This window comes from Rissa tridactyla, chromosome 3 (assembly GCF_028500815.1).
Source record: "Rissa tridactyla isolate bRisTri1 chromosome 3, bRisTri1.patW.cur.20221130, whole genome shotgun sequence".
Lineage (NCBI taxonomy): Eukaryota > Metazoa > Chordata > Aves > Charadriiformes > Laridae > Rissa > Rissa tridactyla.
Window position 1 is genome coordinate 11,029,645 of NC_071468.1, and position 25,121 is coordinate 11,054,765.

Genomic DNA, 25,121 nt, shown 5'->3' on the forward strand with positions numbered 1-25,121 from the left:
TGCTGGGAAAACCTTGCTTTAGACGTCCTGGGATCTGCCACATCAGCACTGAAATGTGTCAGAAGGTCTCGACACCAGATACACCTGGGGATGGTTATGCACCCAGAGGAGCTGAACCGGTGTAAAGGGAGGGCTCTGAATGTACTGACTCTGTAACGGGACCAGTGAACTACATCCTGAGTAGAAGAAGAAGACGAAGAAGAAGACGAAGAAGAAAGAAGAAGACGAAGACAAAGAAGACGAAGACGACGACAAAGAAGATGAAGATGACGAAGATGATGGAGAAGGAGAAGAAGGAGAAGGAGAAGGAGAAGGAGAAGGAGAAAAGAAAATTTTAAAAAAGAGAAATAATTTTTTAATCAGCTTTCCCTGAAAAAAATATAGCAGGAAACCTCAGCCTTGGGGAGAGGTTAAATCTGTGGGTGAGGTGGCACTGGATAATGCCAAGGTAAATCCTAACTCTGAATTACTCTTCTTAGGGCTGAGCTGTGTACCTGCACGCCACCGTCCCAGAACACGCTGTGCTTGCTGCCTGCAAAATACACTTTGTACTCAGGAGCCTCTTAGCAAAGCAGCGATTTTTATATTAGCAAATCAAAAAAAAAAAAAAAAAAAGACCTCTCTGAGTACGTATACAATTACACCCAGGTGCCAGGCTGACATTTCAGCCAGGTGAGGGGCTTGAACCAACATGTGGGTCAGCAATCCCGGACCTCGCTGCAGCAGCAGAGGCTTATGGCTGGTGCTTGGGTGTCAAAACATTGGGAGTTTGGGGCTTGGGGAAGTTTTCAGGTCTGCGGGGGGGAGCTGGGAGTTGTGGGAGAAATTCAAAGTCCTGTTTCAGGTTTGCCAGAGGTATCTCACTTGTCCTCACACCCCAAGACAACAGGCTGGTACTGAATTAACACGCCAGGGTGGCTGCTTGTGCCAGCCTCTGTGATAGCGGGGTTGAACTCTGGCAGGGGGAAGGCACCCCAAAATCCTAAAATGCCCCGCTGGGCTTTGCCCTGTGTCTCCAAGGGGAGCTCTAAGGGCTGCTTGCAAAACACCTCTCCCCTCGGACGCACCATCGCTCATCCCCTGCTGTGTGCCTGGCTCACCTCCTCACACTTTTAAGTTCCTCGGCTATTCCTGCAGCACCTGACACACCAGTGACTTCCACCTGGCCTGACATCTCAGTGCCATCGCCTTGTCCACCAGGGGTGCTGAGACGAAAACCCCTCTGGAGGAGGAGGCAGGTCCTCAGCTCTCGCGGCGCGGCCACCGGCGCTTGAGAGCCGTCGCCTGCAGTTTGCACTAAAAGAGGACTTTTGGCCAGCGATCGCCTTGGCAAAGGGCGGCGTTATCCGGTGTTTGACAAGGGCCTTAAAAATAAAACCATAACGAGAAGGGGTTGAATAGGAGGGAGCTGGGGAATAAGGTCACCGCGACACCGGTCGGTTTGAAGCGCTCTGACACAGCGGAGCCGTCCCCTGGGCAATGAATGGCCTTTGGCGTGCTGGGGGGAGCCGACGGCTCGCGGAGCCTGCAGCCGCAGCACGGATCCCACCCAGCCAGCAGAAGTGGGTCCCGTTTCCACTGCCGGGGGCGGTGAGTCTCCTGAAGTTAATGAATCTCTTCATATGTCATCGTTAACCTGCGGGAATCGCTTAGAAAGAACAACACGTTGTAAACCCCAAGTGTTAAGATGTGACATAAACGCCAAGATGATCTTTTTAAAAAAAAAAAGAACATGGAATCCCTTCAAATAATACGTTTTTGGGTCTTTCTGACTCAGCGGCACATGCTTAAAACTTAACGGAGGGCAGGGTGTCACGCTCTCCGGACCTTTTCCCGGCTGTCTGGGTTAGAAATGAACACACAGGCGTGTTCTGACAGCAGCTGTAATTCCACGTGTCCGGGTGCTGCTGGAAGGGCAGATTCAAGCAGAGCTTCCCAGCAGCAGCCGAACGGCAAGAGGTCCCAGCAGCACGGCAGAAGAGGACGGGGCGAACATTCGCTGCCAGAAAGCAGTGGTTTGTCCCCTGCTTTATATAGATGTATATATATATGTAGCAAGCTGTACTTTGACTCTGTGTACTCAAGGGAAACATTTGCCTCAGGAGTGGCAATGTAAAGCTCGTCTGCATCGCTACCTCTGCTCCTAATGGTGTACTAGCTCATCAACCTTTGAAATGCAAACCACCGCGCTCACACACGAACGCCTTCTCCAGAAAATAAATGTCATATGCCAAAGGGCTGTCCCTCACGCAGGAGTCGAAGCCGGCTTGGAGGGCTCAGAAGTGCTCAAGGAGGAGCAGGGGGCTGGTTTAAAAGCTGCGCTTTTTTTCCATCCGGTTCCCACAATTGAAGGACTAGCTTGACTCCTGGATGAGCGGCATTTTCCTAAAAGAGTCCGATTTCCATCCAGACATAAAAAACTGCTAAGAGATACCTGTCAACCGGCCCTAGTTCAAGTGGAAGACCAAGGTACGCAAGTCTGTAGATATTACTGAGGGCACCTTGTTCCAAAGGGCAGACGAAAAGCTTTGGGATTAAATGCCCTTTGGTAGCAATTCAGGCAGGATCATCAAAGCCTTGCTCAACCACCAGCACCTGCTCCCCTGGGTGAGAGGATGGAGATGACACAACCACCCGCCTCCTGGGAGATGCAGTGGGATGGACTGTCTCCACTGATGGCTCTCCATCGTCTGCTGGGGCTCCAAGGAGGAGGACCCACGGGCAACGCAGCGGCTCAGCCCTGCTCCTCCCCGGCCTCTGCTCTCCAAACCACCCCCGCACTTTGGGTTCCTCTATTCTTAAATGTCAGGCCACGTTGTTCTTCAGAAGGTGCTAAACACTTACAACCAGGGCTTTTACTAGAAAATTTTCTGCATTTATTAGTGTTATGGTAGTACAAGAAAAAGGAGGGAAGGGCTTGTAGTACACAGACTGTGCAAACTCAGATCCTTGTTGCTCATCGAATGGCTTTTCACCCTTACCTGATCAAAAAGCTGTCAGTCCAAGCAGGTAACAGACAGGTCTCCAAGCCGGCACAGCCGCTGCAAACCACCGTACCAAGCTGTACACAAGGTCACAGGAGGGGCCCAACATGAATTCCCCATCTCCCAGCCCAAAGGGCAGGTGTGTGACCGCAAGGCTGCGCTTCCTCCCCAGTCACCTAGAAAAAACACACTGTCACCCCAAAATTTATCTGCATCACCCTGCGGTAATTCAAATAAATCCTAGCCGAGCCAACCAGAACGTTTGATGTATCCACGCCCGTCTATTAATTGAGTGGATTGATGAAGCTGCCTTCATTAATCCAGTTAATTAAATGTTCTGCCCTACTCATGCCGCTGCTTGGGAACACGGAGTTTTGTGCTCCGGCGTTCCCGTCTTCCCGGGAGAAACGCTGCCCGTTATGCGGGGAGGGGCAAGGCTCACGTGGAGATCAAGGGGCAATTACAGGCACAGGCAGCGCCGGGGAGGCTCCGGCTGGTACCGAGCCTGACTGCCACCGAGCCATAAACAGGTAATAAACTCAGAACAAACGTGTCTTCTGGGGAGCCCGTGCCTTCGCGGAAGAGCGTCTGAGGCTCAAAAGTAATAATAAAATAAATAAATAATAATAATGATGATGTCTGACACTCCTGAATCTTCTCTAGCTGCTCCAAATGGTTTGCAAGAGGCAAGCTCATAGTGAATCTTGTGATGTTTTAAGAGTCACATGGCGACAGGCGGAGAAGGGGACACCCAGGGACGTGCACGGTCAATTTTGAGAAGGCAATGCCGCTGCTGTAACCAGCAACTGCCGGGAACTTTTTGCAACCAAACGGCGGGAGTTAAAGAAAAAAGCAGCCTGGCAGTAAATATACTTAGCAAATTCAAACAGTGAACGAGTTCCAGGAAATTGAGATAACCCCGTAGGCACAAAGATCCCGATCCAAAGCCCACGGAAGTCAGTGGAAAAGAAAATCACGTTAGCTTTTAGAAGGCTTTGGATGAAGCCCAAGAAAAGTCAAATAAGCGATCCTGTCTCAGTGACTCCGTAATTCTTCCCAATTAAATAGCCACCCAAATCTCACACACCTTCCCTGGCAGCTCCTCAGCTTGGCCCCCACACTGGGAGGTTCCACCGAGGGTTACCTACACATACATTTTTTTTACTCACTATCAGCTACTGCTCTCCTGGCAGCTCTCCGGTGCATCTGCGGCTTTGTCATGAGACGGAGCATTTGGCGTTTCTCCTCGAGCCTCCTGTAGTTACAAGGATATTTGAAGATTTCAAAAGGCAGCAAACTGAAACTGAGCAGCACCGAAAGCGACAAATTTCCACGTCACCTCACAGCGCTCAAACCCAGGGTGTGGGATCCATGGGTCACCCAGCGGGGACCGGCATCCCACGGCATGAAGAGTGCACAGGACAGGAGCAGCCAGTCACTTGCCAGGCTGAAGAAGACCCATCAACCTGCACATGGAGTGGAAGCCGCCAGCCTCCCGCAAAGCAAAGATGGGCCCAGAGGCATCTGGGAGAGGCAGCAAAAGCCAGCTCTTCGTAGACCCAACTGAGCCCCGGTTACATGCTCTGCCAACCGGCTTTGCCTCGTGCTTGCTGGGAAGAGCATCGCATGCAAGCTGGCCACCATCCAGAGGTCCACAATCCAGCAGGCAAAGGAGAAGACCCAACATCTCCCCTCTTCCAAAAACATTTAACCCATCCGCCACTTTTTAAGCCCGCTGGCCCTGACTCAACCCCGTCAAATGCCAGCGGTTGATGATGGTGAATCATTTCACATCATCCACCCTCCAAGACAACAACGTGGCCGTTGAGTCAGATCCTGAGCTGAGGTGGAAGCCCGGTGCCCCATCCACGTCTGCAGAGCTGCACCCCTCACTGCGCTGGATCCGGCCCTCTCTGTCAGGGGCAGAGAGCTTCAGCCCATCCCAAAATGCTGCATCTCTCGTCTCGCCTTGCCTGTTGCTAGCAGGCAGATATCAGCTCCTCCAAATACGAGCTGTTCATCTTTAGGGGGGATCTTACTGTCAGATTTTCCCCAGACGCGTGGCGAATGAGGTTCAGCTGAGGGCTCAGCCACCCCCTCTAATCAACCTGCAAAGCAGGAATTCGGGTCTGTCGGTGGAAACTCTCCTTTTGCCAGTTTCGCTGATCCAACCCTACATCGCCGGCAATTTTCTCCGCTGAACCTGGTCTCTGGGTGGCACGCACCAGCCGGCGTGCACTGTGCACGGTGCAGAAACACCTCCGCTGGAGCAACTGCCTCTAGCAAAATTGAAATGATCTGAAAAAGTAGGAATAACTCACAACCCCCTCCTCCTCCCAGAATACTCCCAGTTGATAAACACAGGAATTTCTGTGACCCCCTGCCCTGTCTCGGAGGTGCGATCTCAGCTCCTGCTCACCGGTACGGACAGTGTGGGTTGTGCCGCGATCTCCTTCCACGGGCTCAGGCAATGCTGGCATGGCCAGACCTTAGGGAGGTTCACCATCAGCTGGATGTACCGCAGGTTCCCGAGATGCTCACCATAAGGTCATTGGGTTTTTCTTTTTTCTCCCTTCTCCTCACAAAGCCCTTCATTTGTTTCAAATGCAAAATCCAAAGAGAGAGAAAGTAAAATCTCTCTCTTAAAGAGGACAGCCTCAATTTTTCCCAGGAGTGAGCAATTCAGTATCTCTCACTGCTTTTGGGGGGTCTGGTGCAATACCCTGGTTTAAGCAGGATCCTTGTTTTGGCTGTGGGGTTTTTGTTTTGGTTTTTGTTTTTTTTTCTTTTCTCCCTTTAACTGCGATTGTCTGGATATAAAAAACCAGCAGCTACACCGCGCCTGCTCCAGCGACCACTGACATCAACGGCGAATCGCTCCTGCCTTCAGTGGGCTTTGAATCAGATCCCAAAAATGCAGCCCAGCCCATCCACATCAGCAATACCGCAGGCAGAAATGAGTTCAAGCATCCTAGAAATCCTGAGAGACGGTGGTGGTGTGTGGGGGGGGAAAACCCCAAGGTGACATCTAGGAAAAGAAATGTGCCGCAAGCCAGCAGCTGTGTTAGAGCCTGGGAGGGGATCATGGGGAGCGGCGGCCGGGGGGGGGGGGTCGCTTGGAACCGCCACCGTGGAGTTAGAGGGACAATCGCCCTGTTAGCAGGAGCGTTATCCCACTCCAGCCGGGCCACTCAGTTTCTCACTCGTGCTGACAAGTTTTACTGTCCCGGGGCTGTCAGGGCAAAAGCCAAGCAACCGTTTTCGAACAGAAAGACCCTTGTCAAAGAGGAAAGCGTCTTCCTCAGAACGGGGTATGTTTATACGAGAAAATACAGAGATTTTGTTTCTAAGCGCTCCCTTCCCCCCACCCCCACCCCCCGCCCCGAATTTATACCATTAAAACGAATTGGAGAAAAAAATAAGACTGCTGGGTTTTTTTAATTACAATATTTATCAAAGAGCGGCTTTCATGATGCTGGAAAGGAAATCAAGTTGAAACTTTGGAAAACTTTTCCTGGAAACAACTCCCTTTTTTCTAGCATGGCTTCAGTATGGTTTCTTAAGGCCATAAAACTTAAGCACGAGTTGCATACGCTCATCATTCTCCCCTCTTTTAGCATTTTAACCCACTGAGCCCTTCCAAACAGATTTGATAGAGGGTGAGAGCTTCTAAAGATAGTAAGTTCCCATGAATTTTCTGAGGACAGGAGAGCTGGAGAAGAAGCTCCTACGAAGCCCTCCCTCCCCAGCGGAGAGGCTGGAGCACGAGCTGAACCATCATTAGACACCAGAGAAGCCATCACAAGGCGCAGAACCATAGACCATCGGACTGGCACGACCGTTTGGGATGGGTCCTTGTTGCAAGGGAACTGAGCCTGGAGGGGTTCCGTGGATTATTTGCTGGAAGCAACTGGGAGGCAGCTCGGCTGAAAGGGCACCCAGTCTGGGGTTGCGCTGCCTTGCCACCCATGAGACCCGTGGCCGGCATCTGCCTGTGGGCAAGGGAAAAAGTTATGGCTGGATGACACAGACTGCTCCAAGGCAGAGATGTTTCAGGTTTTCCATGCCTACCATCCGCTCTCCAGAGGTCACATCCTTGGTGAATGAGGCAGGCAGTGGGTTGTGACCCGCGTGCTTCCCACCCACCATGCTGGCAACAGTGTGGCCCCAGAGCCGACACCAAAAATCAGCCCTGTTCAGGATTACTGTCGGTAGTGCGATGCACCCCACTGCTGTGGCATGACCTCTGTGGACATCTGACAAGGGACGGATCAAGTCCTGTTCTCTGCTGCCTGGAAGGGTCTGGGCTTAGGCCAGGTCTTTGTGTGACAGCATGAAGGTCTAGGCTGGGTTGTGCTGATGATGCAGACTCGGCCCTTGACTCTAGAGGAACATCCCTTCATCACGGTCCTCCCCAGGTGGCACACAGGAAAACCACAGAGCAGGTCAGAAGCACACGCTTGCACCTCACAGCAGAGCCGGTAACTTCCTGCTTGCCCGCATTTGCCCATCCTGGAAACTATCACTTGGCAGGGAAAGCCCCGGCAGATGCACTGCCCCGGGTGGGGGCAGCCACTCTTGACTGTTTAATGTGGAAAGGATGTGGGTTACAGCTGTTTCAAGGGGACAATCCCTGCTGCAAATGCACATGCCTCTTTCCCCAGTATCTTTCCCCCACTACGGTTTACTTCTCACCAAATCAAAGACAGCAGATCAGATCTTCCTTAGTCTGGCCAGGTCCGCTTTGCAGAAGATGGTGGTTACATGAAACTCCTCTGTGCCATCCTTCACCCCAGCACTCCGAGGGTAAGCCTGAAGGGCACAGCGCTGGCTTTCTTCTCATTTGAGTGCCTCTGGGGTGGTTTCTTTCTTCTTCCTTTACTGAGGTGCAGTATGATCTGGCATTCGTCAACGCTGATCTTCCTACTGACTTCTCCATTCACAAGTGGAATTTGTGACTCTGCCAGGGAGGGTCGGGATACGCATGTCCGAGGGCCATCAGCGTTACGGGGGCATCTCCCATCCTGCCCAGTCCCAGAGTTAGAGATGCCCAGCTTTTGCTAGAGGAAGGGCTGGAAGGATTCATTTCCCAAGCTCTCCCTTGGGGTTTTTGTCCAAGGATTAGAGGCACGCTGGTCAAGGCACAGAGCTAGCCTAATACTCTGGCCAAAGCAAAGTGACTTCTCCTGATGTTTGATAGAGGCAAATTAAGTCCCAGCTACATTGATGCAGACAGAACCAAGCAGAGAAATGCAAGACACCCACCTAGAACTAAAGAAACTGTCCCAGAAGAAAGAGAGGACAGATGGACACCTGGTCAGAGCAGCCACTCCCAGGCTTGGGTCAGTATTGCCTAGTCAAAGACAACTCTCCATCGACATAGACGGGTGTCAGAAAGGCTGCTGTGAGCCTCCCATCTCAGCAGTGGCACAGAGCAGGTGCATGCCAGAACTTAACTTCTCTGGAGGCCAAGACCAAAGGACCCCATCCCCTTTTCCCCTGAAGAAGTTTACTACAACTGCTTGCCAGAAGAGCTGAGCATGGCATCTCCTCCAGCTTTTTGGGCTCATATTTGCTATTGTAACCAGCAGCTTAGATTTACAGGTTTTCAGCTTTGACTCTCCCTGTATCGGCATGGAAGAGTCTTGGGCTCCATCTGTGTGAAGATGGGGACCTGTGCAGCGCGCTTCTCATTGAGTGAAAGCTTCAGTACTCTGCAGCACATGATCCCAGTGAGTGCAAATGTCCTGCAGAGAAGGGAATGCTGTCACCTACAGTCTCAAAAGCATTTAAAAAGAAAAGCAAAAGAAGCCATCCCCTCACCAAAGCAACCTGACCCCAGAAGGTTAAAGCAACCCATACCTTGGGAAGTGAGTGGCCAGGATTCAAGTCTCAAGCCTGGCTCCATCAGGCCAGGCTTTTGAGCTCTTGCATTTATAAGCAAGAGCTGTAATCACCACTCTCTCAGCTCTCTCTGGTCAGAAATCCCATCCTTCATCAAATCAGACCCTGCATTCCCAGGAGAAGTTTGGCAACCAGCTAAAGCATCCACACACAAGAGTAAGGTTTTCCTGCAAAGCCTCTACATGCCTCCCCTTCCAGTGAGGGCTGGACGGCAAGTCTAACAGGAGAGGGAAGGAAGAATACCGTGCAGTTTCCAAGGCTGGCTTTCTGAGCACATTCCTGCTTGAGGAAAAAGCTCCTTGCAGCGTTTCAGGGAGCCACACCAGTAGCTGTGGAAAGGCCTTGGGCCCAACCACCTGCAGCTACCTCTCTGCCTCTCTGTAAGCTGACCTGCTTTTGCTCATCCGCCAGATCACCAGAGGAAGGCCTGGTCTGTTCTATTTTCTTATCACAGAATCGTAGGGTTGGAGGGGACCTCTGGAGATCATCTAGTCCAACGCCCTGCCAGAGCAGGGTCACCCAGAGCAGGTGGCACAGGAACGCGTCCAGGTGGGTTCTGAATGTCTCCAGAGAAGGAGACTCCACCACCTCTCTGGGCAGCCTGTGCCAGCGCTCTGCCACCCTTACAGTTTTTCTCATGTTGAGATGGAATTTCCCGTGTTCCAGTTTGTGCCCGTTGCCCCTTGTCCTGGCGCTGGGCACCACTGAGAAGAGTTTGACCCCATCCTCTTGGCACCCGCCCTTTAGATATTGATAAGCATTGATGAGATCCCCTCTCAGTCTTCTCTTCTCCAGGCTAAACAGACCCAGGTCTCTCTATAGTCATTTCTTCTTTCCCACAGCGTGTTGAAGTGTCAGGAGGTTTCTCCTATATACAAAATAATGCTTTTCCCCCTATCCTTGGGCAGCTCAACACCTAAGAATAATCCTTTTATAGGAGCCCAGTGGTTTAAATTACGTCATGTCTGTTCTGATTGTCATTAATAATATTGGATTAGCTGCTCTGCAGCCAGACATGTAACAAGGGAGAGGTCCCATTGTGCCCGCTGCTGTCCAGGTGCGTGGGCCTTCACATTTTTCTCCTTGGGAAGCTGACCTGAACCAAGGACCTGTCCCACAGCAGCTGAAAACTGCTGTTAGTAACCTGGGAAGCAGCAGAGGTCGCGTCCCCTCCAGCCCTGGCCAGGGAGGTTTTCTTCCTCCGGCAGCTGAGTTGTTATGGCTGAAGCTGCCGATCTTCAGACCGAGCACAGGCTTCCTTCACACCCCTGCTCCTTCCGGCGATGTCGGGAGAGAATTGAGTAAATAGCACAAGATACGTCCCAGTGTGAGCATCCTGGGAGAAGGGCAGTGTAGGAGCGCACTGGAGACTGAATCACCACAGGAAGGTAGGCTCGTTTATTTTTCCGGCACAGACCACGCGATCTCGACATCTCCTGGGGCTTTCCCGGCCAGCCTGGAAGGTCTCCATGCTGACGTGTGTTAGCCAGCACACGCTCTCGGGTTCAACGCAGGGCAGCGTCTCATTGGGGTGTATTAACACGCGCCTGTCCCTCGGACGCTGCAGGCTCGTCTGGCTCCCACAGACATCAGGGTACCCAACAGCAGCCGTGCCGGCTCCGGGAGCCTCCGCTGCTTGGGCAGCATCAGTCAGTGTTTTTGGTGATGATTTTCCCAAGAGATTTTAGAGGTTCATGCTAGGGGTGAAAAACACCACCTCCTTCCCGCACGGACAGCTTGGGCCGGCTCCTGCTGCCTCCGCCGTGACAGCCAGAGCGGGACGGCTGTAACCGGGGCAGCCTCGGGATGCAGGAGGGGGCACAATGACTCGTGGGGCCCAAATCTCATCCACCTTTTCCAGCCACAATTTGCCTCTCCCTGCCCGACTCCGGCAGTGCTTTTGGTAGTGAATTTACTGAGCCATCCCGTGCTGCCTGGTTTCCTGCAGCCATAGGCAGCACATCCCCGGCCACCCGCCACCGCTCACCCAGTCCCTGACTGGGAACGGATCCAGCTTAAAGACAATAGTCAATGCTTGGGAGAGGGAAGGAGCAGGGATTACTTTTGGAGGCGGGACCTGCCCCAGGTCATGGGACTGCAGTGGCATTGCTCCCAACCCACCTGCAGCGACGGGAGAGACGGTCTGGGTCGAGGGGAGGGGAAGGGATGTGGTGATGCCAAGTGCGTGGTGAGTACGTGCGCGTCCTGCCGTGGCCTCCAGCTTCGCACCCCGCCGCCAGCCACAGGCTGCTCCAGAGATTCCTCTTCCCCAGGGCTCTGCTTAACTCATGCGCTCACAATTTCCTATTGGGAAAAAAAAAAAAAAGAAGAGAGAGAGAGGGAGATGTAAAGTAGGTCTGAGGGAAACATCCTCTCCTCCTCGCTGACTAGCCAAGAAGAGCTGGCAATAAAAGGCCGGTCCTGCCTGCTCCCCGGTGCTCCGAATATTTGCCTTTCCTACACGTGGAGACTTTTGGCTGGCAGGGCGGTATTTTGAAAGGCTGAACTTACAGCCTTTCCCAGCTTTCCAGAGGGGAAAACGCTTCGCCCGTCCCTGCCATCAGCGTGTGCCTGCACCCCCATCTGTGTGGGGTCAGACTTGCACATAGTCCTTCTTTGCAGCTAGAAGTACTTACCCAAACATCTCTCTAAACACCACCAAGTTCATTTTTATCTCAGCTTTCAGCTCGCAAGCTGACACAATACCAGAAACTGCGATATTAGTCCTGAAAGTGAAGCCCCACACGGTGCGTCCTGAATGAAAACGGCTTTGGAACCGAATGAGAGCAGCACTGACCTGCAGATGTGGCAGGAGATGACAGCGCACGGCTTGGGATCAGCAGAGACCCCACCACGCTGGAGGAGCATTCCTGCCCCAGCCCGGCCACACCGCTCAGCACGTACCAGAAAGGTACCACAAAGGTACCACAAAGGTACTCCTCCAGGCAGGAGACCTGAGGGGAATGGCAACGCAGCCATAAGGTACAAGATTTTGGGATGTCACAGAGACATATTCATCCAACTGCTACCTCTGCAGCCAATCTGCATTACACCGACAGCACTGCCCAGTCGTTTTGGGGGGCAAGAGACAGAAAGCAACACCCTACATGATGGAGAACAGGAAGATGAAGCAAGTGCTGATGGTGGATCACCAAGATGGCGAGTGGCCCTGCTCCTCACAAATGCCTCCTGCCGGCAGTCCCGGGTGATCAGCACGTTGACATGGACATCTCTAAACGCACAGGTTAAACATCCATCACGCAGATGGATGAACGCTGTTCAGACTTTAAAACCAAAAAAGATCGAGGGCCACACAGAGGACGCAAGAGTGAGAGTAACCCCCCCACCAGTGATGTTTCTGCACAGCTCTGTCTCCAAAGGGATGCAAGTACCGACAAGTAAGTTAAGACATTATCTCTTAGGGATTTTTAGCCACTTGAATAAAAGAGCATGGCATTTGAATCAGCACATTGCAACCAGAACCAGCACTGATAACCCGTTCTGCTGGACACAACAAGCACACATAGCAGAGACAGCGACCAAGCTGGAAGTCAAAACAGACATAGTGATGGAAGGGGCATGCAGGGAAATGGAGGTGAAGTGCCTCTGAGTGAACCTAGTGGCACAGAGAGGTTCCCTGGGCCCAAACCAGCACACCCAGCTTCCCTGGGAGGCTGCATCCCAACCACCTCAGGCTGCAGAAGGACAGACCCGCTGTTGGTGCCAGCTGTGCGAAAACCATGACGCTAATCCCGCTGTGGAACATCCCGGGACCAGGCATTTCTCCTGTCTCAGTACATCACACCCTGGAAGGCAGAGCCCGCCGGAGTCAGGCTGCTGGCCAGGTGGCTCCAAAGCACACCGGGGACCGCCGCAGCCTGCGGTGCGACATGCCGACAGGCTGAAACCCACTCCACCATCTCCCCATGGGACGCATGATGCTCCTGTAGCAGCATGGCCACATCTGGAAGAAATTCGGGTGAGCTTGGTGACTGCGGACACAGGTCCACAGCCCCTCCCAGTGCATCTGGGGAACAATGGCCCAAGGCTGCCTCTTTTGAAACACAAAGGTTTCCAGGCTGCTGGAGGAAGGGAAGCAGAGGGGGAAGACTATGTTGCTCCCCCAGACCTCCACATCCCACAGGGTAAAGGGACTCAGCTGTCCCCATCTAGGCTGTGGCCCTGAGGGGCATCCTCACTCCAAGCTGGGGCTCGGGTCTCTACAGGCATTTGAGTGTGAATTCACCCTTGGGCTCCTTTCTCCTGGGCTCGAAACCAACCCTGGGCTTCCCAATGGAGAATGACCGAGAACTAGGGAAGATTCCCATTTGACCTGCTTGATTCATGCCACCACATTGTCCCCCTATGGTGGACCACCACGAAGCAAAAAGATGCAGAACTGATGTTTTAGCAGCCGCACCGGTCTTCAGAAGCTGGTGCAGTCTGACCTCCTCACGGTGACCATGTATCAGGGCAGGGGTCTCCCAAATGCCCGATCTTTCACGGCGGTCACTGGCAGAGCCGAGATTTCTGGAGTCGCTTTTGGAGATATTTGTTTCCCTGCCTGCTTTCCTTCTCCTGTCTTTCGTGGTCGGAGATAGCTGATCCCTCAGCCCAGTGTGGTCTGGAGGATGCTAAGTTCACGTTGACCTTTATCAGATAGAAGTTGCTGTGAGTGACTCCCAATGGGCTACAGTCTGTAACCCACAGGAACCACCGAAATCTGCTAGCAGGACTAGAAAAGGTGATTTTTACATCCAACTCACTTTTTGCATATGTTTTCATGAAAATCGTTACTTTGTAGAGAGTTTCAAGTAGGTTTTGATGGGAAAAAAAAATTCCCCAAACCCGTTTTGGCTAATGCTCCAAAAGCAGGTGGATTCAAAACACACTGCAACAGTGACTTAGATGATATGTGGTCTGATGCTCACTATTTTCCACAGAGAGACCTCATCTCCCAGGATGAGGTCCTGTGAGCGACTTCATGGCAGTGTTGCACCTTCTCCGGACATAAAAGCAAAGCACCTCATGGAAGACGTGGTCACCCAGAGGAATTCAGCCACCTGGAAAGATGGGGAGAAGACGACACCTACCACGTAACTCCTGAAAGGCATGAAAAGTTTGTCTCAAAAATAGTTTTGTAAATCTTCTGGTAGGATTCTAGTGCTAGCCAGGGAGATACCTTCAGTTGATGGCAGCAGCTTCCCTCAGGAAGAAACGTGTTTCTCCCCCCTGCCCAGGAAGGGCAGACTGATGTCAGGCCGCAGCCCGCAGCTTAAGACGGGGAGTAAGAAAGGGAGAAGAGCTGCATTTTCAACTACAGAGAAACACTTGTCTGTAGCCTGTACGTTGCTGTGTCAAATTGTGTCATTTAAGCCATTGCCCAAAATAAAGGTCCTGTCGCAGGTTCTCCAGATTCACGTCCAGCCTGTGCCCAGCACGGATGCTTGTTCATGTGGGTGTACCACAAAACACTGCAGCACATCGCTGCCCATTTCTCTGCCCAGTTGCTACATTAAACATAAGCCCTAGGGGAAAGATACCCCCCCTCCAGGGCTGGGAAGGGTATTTATATGAAAGCAGCACCTCAACAGCAGGGCACAAAACCCACTGAATTCTGGTCAACTCTGCCAGAAGTCTTGACTACCGGAGATTGGTAGCCTTGTTTCTGGTATTCCCACGAGGAACTGTCAACATAGAGCAAGAGCCTTCATATAATCACACAGCCAGCCCAAATCCTGGCCTCTGCCCATAGTCCCCGACAGCCCAGTTGTAGCAGTTTGCCTTTCTGGAAAGGGGAAACGGGAGTTGAAACAAGAACCGCGTCACTGCCCGTGGCCGCAGCCATCACCGGCTGCTGAGCTCGTTCCCCTTCCGTACTACACAGGAACAGGCAAGCCCAGAGTGGCCAAGAAAGATGTGACCGGGTTCAAACAAGCCTGCAAGCGAGCAGGCAATCAGCAAGGCCACCCTGCCAGAGGGCTGGGGCACCCTGCCCAGGAGCAAAAGCAAGCCAGGCTGGGGAAAGGAGTCCTGAGCTAGGAAGAGGTCTAGGATAAGGGGAAGCTTCCTCAGAAACACAGAAAAAAAAATATTAACGGGAAATAGTCTGGTTAGCGGTGCAGCATTTAGCTAGTGAAAAGCACAGGAATGGTTCTGCCTAAATATCTATAAGCAGCAGGGAATATTGCCATAATTAGTAAGAATTGCAGGTTACACTTGGTAAACACAAAAGGGAGCAGGCACGCTCACACTGAGAATCAGTCAACTCCAAAGAGAAACCGCTGTTGAGAAAAGCCTGTCCTGTACCTCACCGCTACCTGTGCGTAGCGGGGCCGTATCCCCAGGGTGTGAAAGTCTGGAGCTCGGCTTCTAAAAGCACAAAAATCTGCGTGGTGAGAAGACACCTTTCAGGAGATAGGATGCCTTTTTCCTAGGCGCCAATGACAGGACCTTTACGGTAACAGCTCTGTCCCACTTACCCCAAATTCTCCCTCAGGGGCAAGCAAGACACCCGAAGGCAGCATAGGTGTTCACCCGCCCATAAAGCATCAAGAGAGGGTTTGTGCTTTTGTTGCACTGAACTGCCAAAGAGGACTTTGGCTACCAGGTTCCACCAGTAAGGAGAGTCTGCCCTCTGCTTGCCTGGAGAAAGAGGGGGTCCCCAGCAAGGATAAATCACTGCTCCCCACTGATGGGAAGAGCAGCAGTGATTTCCACCAGCTGGCAACAGGGGTGGCCGAGACCGGATCACATCGGTGCGGAGGTTCCCCTACCACCACCCTTGCTCAGGAAAAACTTTCTGGAAAAAAGAATGCTGCTGAGAGCCTCGCCGAGAGCCTGGGGCAGGGGTGCGTTTTACCAGGGCCTGTTGCCGCGTACGGCTGGAATTAAACCCTCCGAGAGGAACATCGCCCGCAAGGAGCTCGCGCATCCTGTCCTTCTCGCATGCCCATGCTGAAATTCCAAGTGGCTGCCAGCACATCAGCAGCCGAAATCACCCCCATGATGGGAAAGTCTGAAGGTCACAGATGCAAACAAATATTTGATGAGTCGATACGGGCAACCTTGAACACTGCACCCCCAGCGTCGGGGAGGACCCCCCTCCACCGTGCCTGCGTGTGAATGCCCTTCAGCATACCACCCACGCTGTGTTTGAGCTGCCCCGCTGTGTGCACACCGCTTGCTTTGTTAATGTTTAGACTTTCCCTCAAAGGCCTGTCTGGGCTCAGCGAGCGGGAATCGGTGACATAAATTAGCTGGAGACAAAGTGTTTTCCTCAGATACCGCTGTCGTCTCTCCTTCCTGTAAGCAGAGGAGCCACGTTCCTTCTGGGCTTCTCTAGGTGACCTTTTCTCCCCAGCCCACCTCCTCCTGGGATCGTCTCACCTACATCTCACCCGCTCTTGGGATGGCCACCACAAACCTGCCTGGCCACGTTCCTTCCAACCCTCCTTCCGAGCCCAACGGGGCTCAGCCCAGCTCCTTAAAGCATCTGGAGGGCGTTGAGGGGCAAAGGCATCTTCTGACTAGTGCTCTCGCAGCGGAGCGGGGGACCAGCTGAGTGAGAGACTCAAGTCCAAGCCTTTGGGTGAAATCCCTTGTCTGTCTGGCAGCAGGACATGAGGCTGCCCATGGGACGACAGCCCCACTTTGATGGACCTTCTCTACTGATGCACATGTGACTTTGCCCTCAGGATGCATGAGGGGAGCATGAGGGACCAGAGCAGTCTCAGGGTTGTACTTAAACTGCTGTTGCTGATAAAACGTGGATATTGTCCCTGTAAAATCATGGGAGGTTTGTACAGGATGCCAGGAAACACGATTTTGACATGCTCGATAGCCTGTTCAATATCTCAAACGGCCTCTCCTGGTACCCAGCTCTCTGTCTCTCTCCACCTTCTCTTTGCTTCTGCTCTCCCTGTCTCTTTCCAAGTTCTGCGGGATTTCTTCCAGTCCAGCTCCAAGAAAAACCATCAGCCTCAGATCCAGATTGCAGGAATATCATCACTTTGGGTGTAGACCTTTTGCTCCATCAGCACGCATGAAAAGGAGGGGATTTTCCTCCACTCTAAATTTTGTTGCAGGAGGCCTGCAAATCGCATGGCACAGCGCTCTCACTTGAGGGAAACGTCCTTCATGACATGAAGAAGAAGAAAACGTTTTACTGAAACCTGAGATTTGGTGGGATGGAGCTTACGTCTTGTCTCCTGACTCAGCAAACCTAGGTGGACCATATCCATGTGCCTCAAGTGACTGCTTGCTCTGCTGGGAGTTTTGTGGAAAGCCGGGAGAGAGAAGAATTTTTAAGGCTGCTTCCCTCCCTCCCTCCCTCCCTGTAAATTTTCACATAGAAAAATAAGCCTGGCCATGCCACAGGCCCTCCCGTCAAATTTACTTCCCCGTCACAGCATGGCAGGAGAGCATGAGACCCACCAGCCTTTCCAGCTTTCCACCCAGCATCTCAGCGCAGCTCATCCAGCCAGCACGGATTCGGAGCTCTGCTGCTGCTATCCCAAAGAAAGTCCGGTTTAAAAGGCATTAAGAGGATATTGCAGCATTTTTACAGGATTAGTTTAACCGAGATCTGCGCCACAGACAGCGATGAGCCCCAACGCCACCCCTCAGAAAGAGGAACCTGTAAGACAGACCCGCTCACAAATCTCTCTCTTATCCAAAAGTCAGTTATTTCCCCCAAATAACTTAACAAAGGCAAGCCTTTTCGCAGTGCCAGATTAAAACTCTGCTCTTTTCTCAAGGGCTCAGCTTTCATCACCCAGACTCCATGCACCGCCTAAATCGAGAGCCACAAGACAGTATTTGCCCTGGTGAGCTGTAATCCCCCGTGCTGCAGGAGCTGGGCATTTATCCTCACTAAATCCTCTCAAACCTTCTGCAACACAGAGGCGCAAGAGCAGCAAAATGCCCCATTAACCATTTTTTCCCCAGCCTCGCCTCATCTTCCCAGCGAACAAGGTTTGCAGCGGGCTTTGTTTGAGTTCTGCAGCTACGTGGCTTTTTCTTTTTTAATGCCTGGCTGCCCAAGCAGGGCTTGGCAAAACAGCCTTGACTTTCAGCCTTAGAGGTGGTTTCGGACCTAAAACACCTAAAATCCTGGTGCTAAAAATACGCCCTACCGCTTTCAAGAACTAAAAAAGTGGCTAGTAGTTAATTCTGTTAATTTACCTGTCAGCCTGGCTTTAGCATCCCCATACGTCTGCTAGTGAGCTATTTCCCGTTTTAAAGAGGAGTATTATCTTGTATCTTTTTTCAGTTTCAGTCTTAGCTTATAATCCCTGGTGGAGGGGCCATTAAAAATAGCCCCGTGCTCTTCTGCAGCAGTTTCAGGTACTCCAGTTCCTCCCAGCGCTACAGCTGCATGGGTTTCTGGGCAGAAGCCCACCTCTAATAGCTATTGCTCTTAAAAAAAATTACCTAGGGGTGGCCCAGCACCAGGATTTCCAGACCCACAGATGGATGTGTTCCCATCCTGCTGGCCTCAAGTGCTCTGGGGCTGGTGCCTCCCACCTGGGCTTGGGGAAAATCTTTTGGCTACAGATCCCATCTGGTCCAGAAACATCAGGACTAACCCAGGACAGAAGGAAGTCCCAGGATTTCCCGGGTACGTTATAGCCTGTATATACTGGGCCGTCCAACCAAAGCTCAACAAGTTTGATGCTCTTGGTGCAGCTCCAGGGAAGGTTACCCAGGTGAGCCTTAAAGAAGGCGAGAGCCCCGTATGGTTTTGTTCCTGCATGCCTGAGCACTGCTTTGCCTATCCAGCCTTTCTCCTGACAAGGCTCGGGACACAGAAATTTGGTAACGCAGCAGCTGGGCAACAGCGTAGGTGCTGTGTCCAGCCGTGCAACTGTAAGCGTGCTTGCACATCACCTCCTGGATGGGCACCAGCTCCCACGCTGCTGGGAGTCCCGCAGCATGACGAGCTCTGTGCCCACTTCTCTTGGTGCAAGAGCTAGCCCTGCGAGTGAGGTGTTGTGATTTGGGGCCTGAAAATGCTCCCGAAGCTGCTGGTACATGTACAGAGCCACCACCGGGGTCATCAAGCCGCTGCACCGAGGCCTGAGCAGCCACCTCTGCTGGCTGTCCTGATCCTCCTCTGCTGCTGGATGCCCCAACCATCCTAACACACCCACAACTTGCCCTTATCCAGGATGGGATACTTCAGTGGGAACTGAAGGACGGGGAGATATGACTGTTCACACAGCTCTTCGTTACCTTCTCCAGGAGTCCTGCATACAGCTTTCTCTCTTAAGTCATATCAGGATTATCTCTATTATTCATACTTCCTCTGAGCAAAATACTTGATTTTTAAGGAAGGGACTCACAGACCAGGACACCACCTGCGCGGCTGGGAACTGGAGGCGTACGTGACCATCCCAGCCAGCCCATGAGCGCAGTCGTGAGCTCCCATCCAAGCGTGCCTGTGAGGTTGGCAGAGCAGCTCACACTTGAAGCCGGGGATCTGGGATGCCACGCAGCCGCTGGCCGAGAGCGTTGTTGCAGATCCATCCCCGGGTCCATCCTACCATCACCGCTCTACCCGGCTGCAGGGCGCAGGGAGGACGGGAAATCTGGCTCAAGCTGGGGATTTGTAAGGAGAGTTATTTCAACCTGCAGATCACCGGTGCTTCCCACTCCCACCTGGGCACCAGCCCGGCGCTGGCAGACCTCAGCATGGCTGCTATAAGCACGGCTATTATCACACAAGTATTGCCACAGCACCTGGCAGCCCTGTCTTCAGGCTCGGTGGCATACCTAGAAGGCAAATTACTCAATATCTTAGCTGTTTCTACTCGTGTTTAAGGCTGAGTTCATCTTGCGTCACTCCAGGCTTTCTGCCACGCAAATGCACTGCAGTTCCTGAGGTGACAAGGCAGAAGTGATGGAGCACTAAAACCGGGGTAACGCAGCAGGCCGGTTCCAAACACCGTTTAAAAATTCTTGCGTTTTAGCTCCTTGCCTGGGAGCTGTTGTGGAACTTAGTGGAATTCAAGCAAAATTAGACAAAAGCTGCAGAAGGCACAGCTCCAGCACGCACGTTGCAATAAGCCCCATCAACAGGCAGGTATCGGCCTGGCATGATGCCACCCAGCCCCCGAGGAAGGAGAGGAGTCCATCAACAATGGGGTGGAGTTAATCCCCCCCCTGGGGACCCTCTGGCACTGCGTAACATGGGCTGCACCGTGGGTCTCAGCGTTTGCTACCTCCATAGCACCCCCGTGGTGGTGGGCTTAGGTCTTTGGTGGTCTTAAGGGGCAGCTTAGTTGTAAAGGCAGCCTCCGTGCTTTATCACCCTGGCATGACGCGGTCCGGAAAAACAGCAGCAGATGTCCGTCTAATGAGGCTGAGGGAGAGATTAACATGCTCACAGCCGACGGGGGAGGCAGCGAGGGGGACTGTTGGGTTTCCCAACCAGGCACCTTGCACAAACGCCTGAGCCGTGCCACCCGGGCAGAGGCATCAGGAGGAGAGACGGGAGAACACCTCCCACTCTCATTACCCACAGAAGTAAATGGATGAGAAAAAGAGTGAAAAACCATCTTCAGAAAGCGTGATCCAGAAACCGTTTTGTTCAGGCAAATGAGAAATTGATATTTCGGTTTGAGAGCCAAACTGTAAAAACAATTGTTCATACAGTTGTCCCTGCAACCGAGAGAGAAAGCAGCTGCAGAGGGTTTGGTGGTTTTTTTAACACGAAACTGAGCGGCGGAAGCGTGAACAAAACCCTTGCAGAGCCCGAGATTTCACATATTTACGTGTAATTAGGAGATTCCTGGTAAGGTGCACGTTACTAAGTGTTCCCGCATCATTTCTGGGACCTCTCACACCAGCTTGAAAATGTTGGTGTCTTCGGAGCCTAACAATGCGTCCGGTGACTCTGAAGTGCCGTTTGGGGACCACCATCAGCTCAGGGCTGGGCCAGACCCTTGGTGGCCCCTTAGGGCACCTACCTCCCCCTTGGACATGATGAGAATTAAGCACCCTGGGGACTTCTGGCTCTCACCCTCTCCCCGTTTTGGTCCCTTCGAGGGACACCGTCGGCTGCTCCCCACCTCTTGCCCGGCTTCGCCTCCACCCCAGGACCACGTCACACACATCCCCCCCAACAAAGAGGGGCCTGTGCAGGAGCCGGGGCTCCCACCGTGCCGAGAGGAGTCATAAAGCTCCTTTTAAGCTGGCCAGCACAAAGCCGAGCCTGTTCGGCCGCAGGTTGGGGGCCGCCGCCGGCCCTCCCTGCCTCTGCCAGGCACTGAGTCATCCCCCTGCCGCGGCTGCCAGCCCAGCGCCGGTCGAGGGACGGGGCCGGCGGCCGAGAGAGGGGAAACCTGCCCCGCTAACCCCTGCAACAGCCAAAACCTGCGCCTCAAGGTATCGCTTTTTCCCCCCTCAGGGTCGCAAATAGGAAATATCGTGGAAAAGACCCGGGTCTGCCAGGGAAAGGGGCAGCCACGTGGAAGGGGTCATGTGCAGCCTTCCTCGGGCTTTTATCTTCTGCCACGGATCCCTTTTTGACATGAAGAAAAATCAAGGGTTTCTACCTGCTTCCTTTTACAAGACAAGGGAGGGAGGGGAGAAGATATTTTCCAGCTTTCAACGCTCACGGCTCTTGCGGTGGGGGCTTGTCCCTCAAAGACTCGGCAAAGAAATCCCCACTGTTGTCTGAAGCGGCACAAATACAAGAGACACACAGCCTTCTGCCACAAGGAAAAAAAAAAATGGTAAGAAGTAGGTCTCGGCACTTTTTCAAGTTTTTAAAGCGCTTTTCTGAATCCGAGCCCCTCTTTTTTTGACACTCTCAGCCGGCAGCAACGCAGTGCTCACAGGTCAGGAGCTTCACTGGTGCCCAAGGGATCAAAGTGTTGGTTCTCTTTAGCTCCCTTGAAAAGTACAGCCCCGTTCCCTAGGGGTAAATGCAGTGATCCGTATCATTAGCAGACAGGGAGGAGAGATACATATCATGATTTCAGTCTACCGTCTCTTAAGTAATAGCAATATAAAAATTAAATAAAAGACAGGATACAGCTGGGAAAAGGGTCCTGCTCAGAGCCAGGGATATGAGGTGGGTTGGAGAAACATTCCCAACTCTTTTACCATGCCCACAATCCAGGTATATACTCCCTTAAAAAAAGGCCACTTAGCACCAGCAGGAAAGAGCAGCAGCCAATTTAAAATTGAGGGAAATAGGAGACTTGGAGCCAAAAAAATAAAGCCCTTGAGCACCTCACCTGCGCCCAGCTGTGCAAGTTCAACAGCTGGACGCCCTGGGCACTCGCTATTGCGAAGGCTGAGTCACACTCCTAAATACGTCCCAACTGGCTGGTTTCGCTTAGTAATTAATTGCCTTTTTAGATCGAAGAAGAAAAACCGGGGGGTGAGGGGAAAGACAAGCCAAACAGCTTAGAAGCCTGCAAGTTGAGAGTAAAATAACTTCAGAACAGAAAAAAAGCCTCAATGCAGGCAGGAGATTCATCCTCTCCATTTATTATCTGTCTTCCTGACTCTGCCTTTCCTCTGCCTTTCCCTTCCAGGTTATTCAAGGCATACGGACAGCAGAGCCTCAGCCAGCATCACCCTGATGTCCTTCCGAGAGTCTAAACTCAGGGCAAGCGCCAAGGACCGATTTGAGAACTGGCATCAGCGCTGCACAGGCTGAAGGCTTCCCACACCTCCGCCCTGCGCTGATGCCAAATTCACCCCATTTCTGTCTCCGTAGACGTCATGGGCGTTCTCCAACAAAGAAACATTTTTTTGTCCGACACACTGGCTAATCATTCCGTGATCCCACCAGGACTCACCCACGGGTCCTGTTCTTCTTACAAGCATCACATTACGAGCAACATTTTAGTGTTGACCTCCCTGGTCAAAGCAGGCGGATCAGCTCCAGCTTTTACACATGCGCTGAGCTGAATAACGCGCGTTTGCTCTCCGAGGAAATCCTGTGGTCTTGACCGGCAAGCAGAAGGCTCCGAAGGGATGAGCAGACTTCATCACTGCTTGAAATGGCTTTCCGCTTGGCCTCTTGTGCCAGGGTAGGCCAGCACAGGACGTTTCAGCCACGCTGACCAAAAAGCTCCACAGCTAAAAAGGGAAGAATCCTTAAAAAAAAAAAAAAAAAAAAAAGACAGAGCCCTGAAGCTACTGCTGACAAGGGGCGAGAAGAGTCTCCCCTCCCCTGCCAGGGCTGGACATTCCCTCTGCAAAGGGGTGGGTACCTCGGGCACGTTGGGGCATCCCGGAGACGCTCGCTGCTCTGAGCATCTGGCCAGCCTTGCACAGGGCAGCACGGGGCACTGCTTCTCCACCGCCCGACCAGCGACCACAGGGTAGCCCTGTGCCTCTGCCCACCCTCACGTCTGGAGAACCAGGCTTTCACCCCTACCTCCCTCTTTCTTTTTTTTTTTTTTTTTTTTTCTTAACTGAATTAGCTGATTTGGCAGGGATTCAGGCTGGAATAGGTCTCACCAATGAAGCTATTTTAAACCAGGCTTCCCTCGTAGTTTCCCAGGGCCAGCGATTCCCTCCTCCCAGTAGGATGCTCTGCCCACGCAGCCCACAATGCGCTTGAGGAGAGAGGCACAATGGGGAGGAAGCGCTGCGAAGCCGCTGGGACTCCCGGCGTGGCTCTTGGCTCAGCCACCCCTCCCCAGCCCCCCAGCTCCACTCTTCACTCTGGGGAACGCTGGCCCTGGCTGGGGATCGCCAGCGGCAGGCGTGCCAGCAAGCCTGCTTGAAGATCCCTTAGACCCTCCATCTCAGCCAGCCGGGAACGGTCTCCCCTGAAACACATCTGGCAAATCCAAGCTGGATAGTATCAGGCGGACCAAACCAGGACTTGCTGTTGAATAAACTCCTGCAACAGCACTGCAACATGTCCCAGGCACTCGAGAGCAGAACAGCCAGCCGAATCACCCCCTGACGCCCTCCCATCAGCCCTGAGCCCTTCATTTGCCCAAGGTCCAAATTAACCTCGCTGCAGTCCTTCCCTCTCTGCAGCTTCTGGAAGTCACCGCGTCCTCCTCCCCGAGTCCTGGCATCCATCTCTCCCAGGGCTCCTCTTGAAGGGCATTTCCTTGGAAGGAAAAGCCCGAGCAAACCATATCCTTTCCCTCCCTTTAAACGCACTCCTGTTTAACTTCATAACCCTGTCGGGGCTGGCTGCGCTCCACAGCAAAGCCGTGCGGGTATTCCCACCTCTGGGCAAGGCTTCACCTAATAGGAATGATCAAGGAGATTTTGTAGGGTGGTCTACGCTACTTAGAGCCAGGCACTTGCTAGGGGAGAGAGAGAGGGGGTGGTTTCTCAGTTGGTTTAAGCTTGCTCCAGGTGAGTACTTAGTAATCAAGTTCACATTAAAAAGTACTTTATTTGGGTGGCAATTCTTTCCTTTCCCCGGTAATAAAAAGTCAAGCCAACCCCAGCTGCTCAGGGGAGTAACTTTTAACACCTCTCCTTAGAAACGGGCTTGCATATATATTAAATTCCAGGTGCACAATAAACACAGAAGTCAGATGGGAAATTGCTCAGGGAACCACCAGGCACCGATGCCCTGCAAGTCTTCACCCAGCTGAGCCCCCTGCAAGGACCTGACCTGCAGCTTTCAGGCCATGCCGGCATGGAAGCGCCGCCAAGCATCAGTAACTGCTCCTGACAGCCTCACACGAAGTCCTTGTCAAGATGTCAGGACCGATTAGTGAGCATACAGGCACCAGGACAAAGAGCGCTCCCCATGTTGGGTGGATGCGGTCTGCTCCCAAGGCATCTGCAAGCCGTACACCAAGTGACCGAAGGACTGCGACCCTCGTGAGATGCTCCAGTAGGACCCTTCAGCAAGGAGACCCTGCTCCATCACACACCCCTAAAGTCTATACCTTGCCAGCAGGTAGTGGAGAAGAACCTGCAGCTTGGCAGCCCTGAGCTTGGCTTCCTGCCCAAGCGACCACGTTTTGCAGGGTAAAAGCCGCCAGCAGACATAGGCTCAACACTGAGAAACTGCGACATTTCTGTCCAGGCACCGCAAGGGAAAATGAGCTGCCCAGGCTTGGCATTTGCAGAAGCCACCAAGGTGAAGAGCTTAATCCTTACCCCAGAAAGGAGGTTATCAGCTAAGGAGGAAGACACCACCACCCCCCGCTACCCCGCCTGGCCATCTCTCTTCAGGATACCCAGCTGGGAGCTCTCTCCCAGACATAAATATCCAAGCAAAGTCAGCCC

General features: G+C 52.7%; 1 long non-coding RNA gene across 1 annotated transcript; it reads right to left on the reverse strand.

Annotated features, from left to right (window-relative positions):
- Positions 1-1,766: 1,766 nt before the first annotated feature.
- On the reverse strand, positions 1,767-21,582 carry LOC128907684 (uncharacterized). Its single transcript, XR_008465700.1, has 4 exons — positions 21,449-21,582; positions 11,010-11,192; positions 4,154-4,239; positions 1,767-3,160 (listed from the first exon to the last, which is right to left on the reverse strand). It is a non-coding gene; the product is annotated as an uncharacterized LOC128907684 (long non-coding RNA).
- Positions 21,583-25,121: the final 3,539 nt, after the last annotated feature.